Here is a 12,751-nt window from a genome sequence, read left to right as displayed (position 1 = left end):
GACTGAATCATTTCCCATCGCTTTATAAACATTGCCAAAAATGACCTCGACATATTAATACTCGCCGATAATAACCCCGGTCAAATCACACTCACCGGCAAAGACCTTAGCATAATAACACTTATCGGCAAATACCTCAGCCTCATAATCATCACATATCTCATCATGGTGTCCAACGATCAATGAACACAAGAAATATCACACCACATAGAAGAGACTATAAATTACACAATTCAAGTCCACAATCATGCTTTCAAGCATTTTATCAATCAATCGATAAGGGTTACATTAAGGCAAACCATATAATTATGTTCAACACGTAGCTTTTTTCATTTCAACCCCTTTTTGTTCATTTAGATGTAACAATTTAGCCCTTTACCTCATATCCATAATTCCCAACACACAACAATAATAGCATACGAATTCAACTAGAATACAAGGTTTAGGAAGCCAGTTGCCTTAAATCAATCAACAATCACTCCAATAGTTGAGTCTTCCCATTCCGAACCACTTCTGAACCCATACACTCAATTGACAAGCAAGTATTCACAATAAATTTCTGGAAACAACAATACCCACATCAATCCTCTTGAAAGGTGGGTCAATCAACACAAGCAATTCTAAAATTACTGTTTGAATTCGAAAAAACAATACTTGAAAGCTTTAGGAAATCATTTGGGAAAATCAGTTTGAAAATGGACTTAAAATCAGTTCATAAACTCACTTTTACTTCAAAACTCAAGTTCATGAAGAACCTCCAATTTATCAACCAAAAATCTTGATTTAAACTCCTAAATTCATTACTAATAATGGGTAATCAAAGATTTAGAGTTAAGAAACGTTACCTAGCAATTTTATCTTGAAAAACCCAATGGAAATCACCTGTACCGAGTTCTCAAAGCTCCAAATAATGAAAATGGAAAAGAAACCCCAAAATTTAGGCTTAACACTGCCAGGGGTCCTCCGCGAATGCGGACCCCTGCATGCGAACGCGGGTATTAAATGATTGGACCTCCACGAATGCGGCAGGTCTCCCGCAAATGCAGTCTAGACTTTGTGAACACGAGGTTCATATCCCTTTTCCTCCGCGAACGCGGAGAGTTGCACCAGAACACAAAAAACCAGCTAACTTAAAAATCATCGAAATATTCATCTGGATTCGTTCAAAACCCCGTAAACACAAACCACTTATGCAAATCAAGTATACTCAATGTTTCAGACTTAATGAAACCGTCAAAACATGAATATGAGGTTTCCTTGACCCGACATCCGTGAAAACCACAAGAAACTAACTCAACGTCTAAAAATCTAAAACAAGCTCGGGACCTCTCAAAAATCAACCAAAGACCTCATCTAAGCCTAAAATCATCCCCCGAATCCAACGGAACTCTCAGAATTCTGATCCGAGCATCCGAACCCCAAATGTTGACCAAGTTAACCCAAAAGCCAAAAATTTCCACAATTTCACAACTTAGGACCTCAAACCCTCAAAAAGACTCGAAATCTGAAATCGACAACTCTCACAGTTTTCACATTTCGGGACTGATGGAATCAACATAATTCCATTCTGACACTCAAAACTCCAAAAGACCCAAAAAACCACTCTTTTAACAACTTAGCCTTTAAAACTCACAAACTTACAAAATTCTCAACTCTTAACTCAAAGTTCAAAACCAACCTTTTAAACTCCATAAAAAATGACTCGGACTCGATAACGGGAAGGGCAAAATGGTAAATTCATGAAACTTTCCTAAAATAACCGACTGGGTCATTACAATATTTCTAATACATTATCACCTTATATCTTGATTATATTTGTGTGGTTTACATTGTTATTGGTGTGTTCTGATCCTATTAGTCATTAGATGTTTTTATGTAAATTGGCATGAGGAAAATTGAAGCGAACGAAGCCAAAAGAGACCAGCACACATCACATTCAATCACATATTAGGGTAGAAGGCAGGGGCGGATCTATGTTACTACATTAATTGCTGCTAAATATGTATTTTTAGCGGCAATTAACACTCTTTATATATGTCCCTAAAGCCTTTAGCGACACTGTTCTAATGACACTTAACTAATGCCGGTAAAGACTTTAGCATTCTTTATTAATATCAATATTTATTGCCGCTAATTTTTTTTTTTTTTATAGTGTGTAGGGCTTCTCTTCCCCCCCCCCCCCCCCCCCCCCCTAAATTTCTTCCCTTACTTCTAGGCTTCTATTGTTTTCCTCTAATCTACCTTTCTATTTTCTTTCCCCAATTTTAGGCTTCTATTTTCCCTCTTTAATAGTTTCTAAAACAATAATTATTGTTATTCATTTTAATTATAAAATATGGAAAAATTGTTGAGTATATATTTTAATTTTTTGAACTACATGCTCTACCTTCTTTGTATGGAATTACCAATTTTCTCATCCAAACTACATAACAAGTAAGTTTTGTATATTTATAAAGTTGAAATAAATTGGTGACATGATCATTGAAGAATATTTAGAATTCAGGAATATTATTTGTGGAATTTATGACTTGGTATAACTACTTGTCTTTTAGAGCTTTTACAATATGTTACATTGAGTTAAAAGTGTTTGGCCCAAAAGAACATGCCAATTTTGTGATGCGTAATTTGTTTGAAGAAGATAAAATGATCTTATTATTAAAATACGTATTGTGTCACATAAATATTATTTCAACCCTATTTTCTTAGGTATAGATTAAGTTCTTATAAGTCAAGATATGTTTAATTAGTACTAATTAACAAACATAGGTACTATTAAATACATAATAGTTATTCTGTTTGTCTGATAATAAATTTTCAGTGATGGCTAAAACGTAAAAGTTAATATAAAACCTAAAAGCTAATGCATATACATACACTAATATACATAAGAGTTTAATATTTCTTGTTAATATTCAATAAAAGAAAGAATATAATTATTGTTCATGTGTATAATTAGTATTTTCTTGTTCGAATTTATATCCTTTTGTATTAGTTTGTTTCAAAGAGAACATTATCCTTCTATAATAAGACATAATTAAACTTTAGAAATTCTCCTTATACCTTAAGGTTTGTTTCATAAATTTTAAAAGTGTTCATTTCTTTTTTAATGGCTTAATTGTATGTCAAATTAAATGTGCTACATAAAGTGAAACGATAACAAGTACGAATAGAAAGAATCGATAAGAACAAAAAAATCCGATCCACTTCCATGGAAATAGTCTATTAATTTCTAATAAAAAAAATTCAACAATTATACTGACCATTCATTTAATCGTCTCTCTTGATACTCTTAATCTGAGGTAAAAAATATTAATTTTTACAAAATTTGTTTCGCTGAAAAATCAGGTACATAAACTATTTAAATTATTCTATAACTTATAAGTAATATAAACACGCATCGGAAAAAAAATATCCAAGTTATATATATATATATATATATATATGTGTGTGGATGTGGATGCTGCACTGTCCAAATCCATGCTTTGTGTGACGAAGATTTGCTCGTAAAGAAAAAGTTAAAGAATTATGAAGTGATAATTCAATTAATACATTTGGAAAATAAGATTGATAATGGCTTTATAACTACTTACTTATATATATATATATATTGTGTATATATATCATTCCTGTTCACTTGCCTTAACACGCGTGTAGTCACACTCTCTTGCCAACTCATTTATATTAATGCCACATAAGCATGTTTAATGGTTAGATGGGTTTAATATGTTGTGTTTTATTGAGTTTAAAGATTCAGTTAACAAAATATTAAATAGAAGAGTCTACAATACAAATTCATACAAGTATAAGAGTCCACCAGACTCTTTTGCCTATTATTTATCATAAAAGCAATCTTGCATTGTAATTTATTTGTATAACTAGTAAGTGAACAAATAAATCCACGACAACCAACAAAATCCGATAAGTGCAAAAAGAAGTACTCCACATAATGTCAAAACTCAAAAATATAACTAAAAATAAATCAAAAGTCCTAGTCATCATGTCAAATTTACGATAAATGCAAAAAAATCGTAAAAGAGAAGAAAACAAATAATTCGATAGCTTGTTAAGTTATTGTCCACACTATTTGATGAAAGGACAGGCACAATATTCTTTAATTTTTCCTTCGACTCATATTTAGGCTCTTCAATTTTGAACATATATAAGTAGATCACATTTATCTTATATAATGTTGAATAAATAAATAAATATATATATATATTTTATCTGAAATAATACACAAAACATCATGCAGAACACACATGTCTATTTGTACATATATAAAATTAAAAAAAATATAAATATCAATTAAAGTCAAATTAAATGGCACTTTTATATATGATGCAAAAAGAAATTTGGCTATTTAATGCACGTGCTTATATAGAGTTTTAACTTTATATGGCCGACAGTGAGAAAAATTTGGTGGCTAAAAAAATGTATTCGTAAAAAAGATATTTTATCTTGAAAATAAAATATAATAATAATTTAATAGTATAAAAATATTTGATGTATACTTTTAAGTTCGATTTTGATATTTTACCGTATGATAAATTGATAATCATAATTTGTTTGTCATATGATAAAGGATACGTGGCTTTGATTTTAAAAAAATATCTAAATTATATCATACTAACACTTTAAACATGTAAAAATATTTAAAATTAAAAAAATAAGAAAGTACAAAAAATTTCATTTTTTAAATTTGATTACACGAAAAGAGATATTTTAATCAAAATAAGATAGTCAAAATTTTGATGTTTAAACAATTAGTTCAAAAAATGGACCACCTCAGATAATTTATTGGATTGTTAATAAAAGAAGATTATATACACAAATGCAGTCAAATCTAACTCTCAATAACATAATAGCAATCACCATCATAACAACACTTAACTATATATAAAAGTCAAACTTTTTAAAAATCAATGTTTTATGTGTTATAAAATAATTACTTGCTGCGTAAGATTAACAAACTAAGAAGAATGACAAGTAAAGAAATAGAGAGTAATGTATTGCCGTATATATATATATATATTTCTTCATAAGATGTAGAGGCTATTTATAGCCAAAATGCTATGAACAAATGTATAACTTGGCCATATCATTGGTCAAGTGATGGTATTCTCCTAATAAGTAAGTTCCACATGGCATGCATATGTGTTTTACACACCATTACAAGTGAGGTAAGTCTTCTTATAGTAGGGGACTACGTGGCATACATATTTGCTCTACAACACTCCCTCTTGGATGTCTATGTAAAAGAAAAGTTGAAGGAACAAAAATATACATAGACATACATAATACGCATTACTTGCTGTCTCATTAAAAACCTTTCTAGGAAAACCCAGTGGGACAAAGCCTAGACTAAGGAAAAAAGAGTACAACGCGTATTTTACTTCCCCTGATAAAAACCACGATTCAGATGGTTAAATCTGCGCATTCCAATCAAGAGTTGAAGCTGGTAAAGATTTGGTGAATAAATCTGCTGGATTATCACTGAACAAATTTGTTGTATATCAATATCACCATTTTTCTGGAGATCATGTGTAAAGAATAATTTCGGTGAAATATGCTTCGTTCTATCTCCTTTTATGAAGCCTCCTCTTAATTGAGCTATGCATGCAACATTGTCTTCAAAGAGGACTCTGGGGATTTTGACATCACACTTCAAACCACATCTTTCTTTGATGAAATGTATCACTGATCTCAACCATGCACATTTTCTACTTGCTTCGTGAATAGCTATTATCTCAGTATGATTTGAAGAAGTAGCGACAATGGACTGTTTCGTAGATCGCCATGATATAATATAGCAGTACCTCTATATGTAAACAGATTGCCTGTTTGAGATCGAGCTTTATGTGGGTTAGATAAATAACCTGCATCTGTATGACCAAAAAGATCTGCACTATCTTTGTTAGTATAAAACAGACTCATATCACTAGTCCTATTTAGATATCGCAATATATGTTTAACTCCATTTCAATGTCTTCGTGTAGGGGAATAATTATATCTTGCTAATAAATTAATAGAAAATGCTATGTCAGGTCTCGTAGCATTAGCAAGATACATAAGTGCGCCAATTGCACTAAGATAAGGTACTTCAGGACCAAGAGGTTCCTCATTCTCTTCTTGAGGTCGGAATGGATCTTTACTCACTTCAAGTGATCGGACAACTATTGGAGTACTTAACGGATGTGCTTTGTCCATGTAAAATCGTTTCAAGATTTTCTCAGTATAGACGTATAGACAGATTGATGGATGAAGACCCCGTCTGCTAAATGTTTTATTTGTAGACCAAGACAAAGTTTGTCTTTCCAAGGTCTTTCATCTCAAATTCTTTCTTTAGATATTCAATTGCCTTTTGGACCTCTTCTACAGTTCCAATGAGATTAATGTCATCAACATATATAGTAAGAATAACAAATCCTGATGTTGCTTTCTTAATAAAAATACAAGGACAAATGACATTGTTTATATAATCTTGTTTTATCAAGTACTCACTGAGGCGATTATACCACATGCACCTTGATTGTTTTAAGCCGTATAATGAGTTTTGTAATCTGATTGAACACATTTCCTGAGATTTTGAACTATATGCTTCAGGCATTTTAAGTCCTTCTGAAATTTTCATATAAATTTCATTATCAAGTGAACCGTAAAGATAAGCTGTAACCACATCCATCAACTGTATTTCAAGGTTTTCATGAACAACTAAATCGATGAGATATCAAAAAGTTATTGCAGCCATAACCAGTGAATATGTTTCTTCATAGTCGACACCGGGACTTTGAGAGAATCCTTGTGCAACAAGGCGCTCCTTGTATCTTATAATTTCATTTCTCTCATTTCGCTTTTGCACAAAAACCCATTTATAGCCAACTGATTTTACACCATTTGGGGTTTGGACTACAGGTCTAAAAATCTCATGTTTAGCAAGTGAATTTAATTCTGATTGAATTGCCTCTTGCTATTTTGACCAATCACATCTTTATCGACATTCTTCAACAGATAGAGGTTCAAGATCTTCACTGTTTTGCATAAGTTTAAGTGCAACATTATATGCAAAAACATTATCCACTATGATTTTCGATCGATCTAAATTTATCTCATCACCTGTAAAACTTATTGAAAGTTCTTCATTCACTTGAGTCTCGGGTTCATTGATCTCTTCAGGAATATCAGGATTAATCAGATCTTGAATCTCTTCGTGATATTCTTTTGTAGTTTCATTTTTCGTACTTCTTTTTTTAGGATTTTTATCATTTGAACCCAACGGTCTTCCACGCTTCAGACGTGTATGAGATTCAGAAGCTATGACACTTTTAGATTGTCCTGTTGGAACATCAATTCGTATAGGCACATTCCCCACGGGGATATGGGACTTAGTTATCCTTTTCAAATCAGTAAATGCGTCTGGAATTTGATTTGCTATATTCTGCAAATGGATGATCTTCTGGACCTCCTGTTCACACATAGGGGAACGTAGATCAAAATGAGATAATGATGAAACTTTCCATGCAATTTCACTTTTAAGTTCTTTTTTCTCTCCCCCTTATTGTGGAAAAGTTGTTTCGTCAAATCGACAATCTGCAAACCTTGCATTGAACAAATCTCACTAGCGCTCTGAGAGGCGCGGGGTGCCAGAACACAAACTTTAGAGCTGAAGTTATGGCGCTCTGAGAGGCGCGTCGTCCTAGAGTCCAAACTTCAGACTCTGAAGTCGGGCGCTCTGTGAGGCGCGACGCCCCAAACCCTTGCCTAGAAAATCCCCGATTTTTCTCCTTCGTTTTTCATCTCTAAACCCTCTAAAATCCAATGGTTCTTTCCCCAAACGTTTAGAATCGACTACACCTTTAAAATATAACAGATTCTACTCGAAATCACACCTAAAAACATGAATCAAACTCAAGTAAACTTCAACAACACAACCCACAAGAATTCAAACGAATTTCATCAAGAACTCAAAGGATTTACTTCCAAATCTAATATACTTTGCTGAATTGAATCATGTTTGGCGCGTGGGTGAACTAACCCAACGCAATGTGATTTCACATACCTATTATGGATCACCCCTTGATGAAATCCACAAGCGAAATCCTTACGAACGACGATCTTAGCTCTTTTCTCCTTTCTTCTCCTCTTGTGTTCTTTCTCCAAAAACCCTAACTCTAATTTCAAAAGCGTAAACTAACTAATTTCAGTTTAGACCCTTAGAAATATTACCAAAAACAAATTGATTAAGTTGGGTATAGAAGAGACCAAACTACCTGTCATGCCCCGAGCCTACACCCTGGGCGGGACTGACACTCAAAGACCATCGCTGGTCCCCAAGTGAACCCTTGGCCTGGCTTACTTAACTCAACGGAAACTTAACTCAACAAAATAACTTCATGCAATGAAAGGTCATAAAACAATCTAACTGATAAAATCTAGCCAAAAAGGCAACTCGCGTCTCAAAATAGAATATTTATATATATATATATATATATATATATAGATGAGAGACTCAATAGTAACTGACTGACTGACTGTCTGTGTATGAAGCCTCCATAACACTGAGATGGATGTTGGGACAGACCCCGCAACATCCTAATAAAGCAAAACTAGGAAAACGAAATAATAGAGTCCTCCAAAATACAAGGAGGCTCACCACTGACTCTGGAGTGCTCAACTGGATCAATAGCGTGCTGGATGATGATCCTGGGTACCTGCGTTTGCATCATAATAAGATGCAGGCCAACTGGCATCAGTACATGGAATGTACGAGTATGCGAGCTGGAAAGCTAAACAACAACTTAAGCTTGAAAGGGATACAAAAGAAAACTTACCTTGACTCTGTTCAACTCATGAATAACTGAACTCAATATAAATCAATAAGACACATGCAATATATAAAGCTTGTAAAACTATTTAAAACATGACGTCAAAATCATATTTGTAATATCATAAAAAAATACCATGTTCCTTCTCAACGCCTACTTGTGCAATGCATGAATGAAGTCCCATACCCCCATCCATACTAAGCAGAACCCCTCGAGGAACCATGCAATTTCTACTGTGGGAGTTTCTCTAACCGACAACCACCACTATAAGTCTAAGTGGTGATACATCGTTCTTATCATCACGCTGCCAAATTGTCCTATACTTTGTCGTCATATAGAACTACTTTAACTTAGTGGATCCACTACCTTAACTTACGTGATCATCTAAAAAGTATGACCCGTTAAATCCCATGTTGGCTACATGGTTCTTATGGAGAGTTGAGTTAAAATGAACTCGCGTCCCCAACTCGATACTCAATACTACTCCCAAAAATATACTTTAGCTCATAAGTGCTTTAAACACATCTTTCTTTATTGTGAGATAATTACTCAAAGCTTAGCCCAGATGCTCTCTTGGAAAACATAGTTCCTTTCTTACTTAAATGTAAAAACATTTCTAAACTTCTTTGGGAATACTTAGTTCCCTAATAACTTTGAGACAATGAATTCAACTCTATACTTTGCTTGGAACTTGAGCCTTAAAATGAAGTTAAAACGTTCAATAAAGACTCTTGAAAGACTTTAAAAACTTGCATTCACTTGCTTCTTAACTTCACTTGACTTTGATCCTAACTTTTCCTTGATTTGGATTATGGATTCAAGGTTCATGATTTGTGAAAGGAAAGGTCTCTTGATGTTTATGAATAGTTTCGATTAGCTAAACTTGAGAAAATTTACGAAAACACCGTTTTGGATAAAGTCCGTGACGCGGAGATGCTCGTAAATAAATGCTTGCGAAAATTAACTTTGAAACAGTGGAGTCCGCGTCCTCTTCACGACGCGGAGCAGATTTTGTTCACAGGGGGAACAAGTCCGCGATGCAGACTTGTTTCATGAAAGCTGCCCGACTTTTCTCCTTCATTTTTCAAACTCTAAACCCTCTTAACTTCAAAGGTTCTTTCCCCAAACACTTGGGATCATTAAAACCCTTGATATACAACAGATTCAACTTGGCATTCCATCCGGAAACATGTACCAAATCAACAAGAAACTTCAACATAACCACAAGAATTCAACAAACACAACCAATCTTTTTCTCGAAATTAAAATAAGTTTGGCGTGTGGGGGACTGAACTAACCCCACGCTATGATCTCACATACCTTAATAGGGATCACCCCCGACGAAATCCACGACGATCTTGACGAACTTTGCTTCTTCTTCCCTTTCTCCTCTTCTTCTCCTGTTCTCTCAAAAGCCCTAACTCTCACTTTTCAGAGGGAAAACTGATTTAAAATCAGCCTAGACCCTTAATATAACCAAAAGAAATGGTTAGGGAAAAGACCAAAATACCCTTACAAATTCGGATTGAATTGCCCTAAGCCAACAACCCAACTTCTAAAGGGCATAACTCACTCGTATGAACTCGAAATTGCACAAACTTGGTGGCGTTGGAAAGATCATTCCAAGAGATTTCCAAGAATAATTGGAAATACACCTAACTCATCCTAAACTAGGAGTTACGACTGTTTGAAGTTGACCAAAAAATCACTTTTTCCATACTAAGCTAAATTTCCAGATTTGAATTCTTTCCAAAAATGACTATTTCCAATTTCAAGCTTCTTCATAGTTATTTCAAATTGCAAGACGTCACACTACCCTTCCAAATTCGGATTGGACTTTCCTTATTCAAACAATCCAATTTCCAAAGGGGATATCTCACTCATACAAACTCGGAATCGCGCAAACTCGGGGGCGTTGGAAAGATTATTCCAAGAGCTTTCCTACCATATCTAGAAGTACACCTAACTCATCCTGATCTAGGAGTTATGGCCGTTTGAAGTTGACCAAAACTCAACTTATTCTAACTTAACAAAATTTCCAGATTTTCATTCTTTCCAAAAACGACTATTTCCAATTATTAACTCCTTCCTAGTTATTTCAATTTGCGAGTTGTTAAAAATACATAAGTACGACATTAAGAAATAAATACAAGTCCCAGTCTTCGTTTCTCAAATAGAACAAAGGGAAAGAAAAGGAAAATGAGGGTCCGTCGAATGACAAGCAGCTACCTCTTCAAGTCCTTGACAAGTCCCGAGATCGAAGAAAGAGATCACGCGGTTTCGGGCACGGAACCTACACAAGTGTAGAAGTAAGAGGTGAGTACCAACAACACGGTACCCAACAAACAACCTACTAAACAAAACAACCAACTAGAAAAAGAATACCCCCGACTCTCCAACTAAACCTCCTCAAACTACAACCTGCACATAAATCAACCTAACCTAGCAATCCTACAATACACGGCTCACAGACCCAATATTTTCACTTCAATAACCACAATTGACCAATTAAAGGAATCAAATAAGTCAACCTCAAAGTCAGATAGTTCAGTCACACGCAACAAATACATCAACCTCAAATATCAAGCACGTCACACATAATCAATAAATACATCAAGTCACAATAATCAATCTCTTAACTGAATCATTTCCCATCATCTTTATAACTATTGCCGAAAATGAGCTCGACATATTAATACTCGCTGGTAATGACCTCGGTCAAATCACACTCACTGGCAAATACCTTAGCATAATAACACTTGTCGGCAAATTCCTCGGCCTCATAATCATCACATATCTCATCATGGTGCCCAGCGATCAAGGAACACAAGCAATATCACACCACCTAGAAGAGATAACAAATTACACAATTCAAGTCCACAATCATGCTTTCAAGCATTTCATCAATCAATCGATAAGGGTTACATTAAGGCAAACCACATCATCAGGTTCAACACATAGTTTTTTTCATTTCAATCCTTTTTTGTTCATTTAGATGTAACAATTTAGCCCTTCGTCTCATCTCCATAATTCCCAACACACAAAAAAGAAAGCATACGTATTCAACTAGAATACAAGGTTTAGGAAGCCAGCTGCCATAAATAAATCAACAATCACTCCAATAGTTGAGTCTTCCCCTTCTGAACCACTTCCAAAGCCACACACTCAATTGACAAACAAGTATTCACAATAAATTTCTGGAAACAACAATACCCACATCAATCCTCTTGAAAGGTGGGTCAATCAACACAAAATCCAATTCTAAAATTACGGTTTGAATTCGGAAAATAATACTTGAAAATATTACTCAAGTCTTTAGGAAATCATTAGGGAAAATCATTTTGAAAATGGACTTAAAATCAGTTCATAAACTCACTTTTACTTCAAAACTCAAGTTCATGAAGAACCTCAAATTTATCAACCAAAAATCTTGATTTAAACTCCTAAATTCATTACTAATAATGGGTAATCAAAGATTTAGAGTTAAGAAACGTTACCTAGCAATTTTATCTTGAAAAACCCAATGGAAATCACCTGTACCGAGTTCTCAAAGCTCCAAAAAATGAAAATGGAAAAGAAACCCCAAAATTTAGGTTTAACACTTCCAGGGGTCCTCCACGAACGCGGATCCCTGCCTGCGAACGCGGGTATTAAATGACTGGACATCCGCGAATGCGGCAGGTCTCCCACAAATGCGGAGGTCAATACTTTGACCTCCTGCGAATGCGGTCGAGACTTTGTGAACATGAGGTTCACACCCCTTCTCCTCCGCGAACGCGGAGTGTTGCACCAGAACACAGAAAAACCAGCCAACTTAAAAATCATCGAAAGATTCATCTGGATTCGTTCAAAACCCCGTAAACACAAACCACTTTTGCAAATCAAGTATACTCAATGTTCCGGACTCAATGAAACCGTCAAAACATGAA

This window comes from Solanum verrucosum, unplaced genomic scaffold (assembly GCF_900185275.1).
Source record: "Solanum verrucosum unplaced genomic scaffold, falcon-dt-bn FXZP01000236.1, whole genome shotgun sequence".
Classification (NCBI taxonomy): Eukaryota; Viridiplantae; Streptophyta; class Magnoliopsida; order Solanales; family Solanaceae; genus Solanum; species Solanum verrucosum.
Note: the sequence above shows the minus strand (reverse complement) of the source record.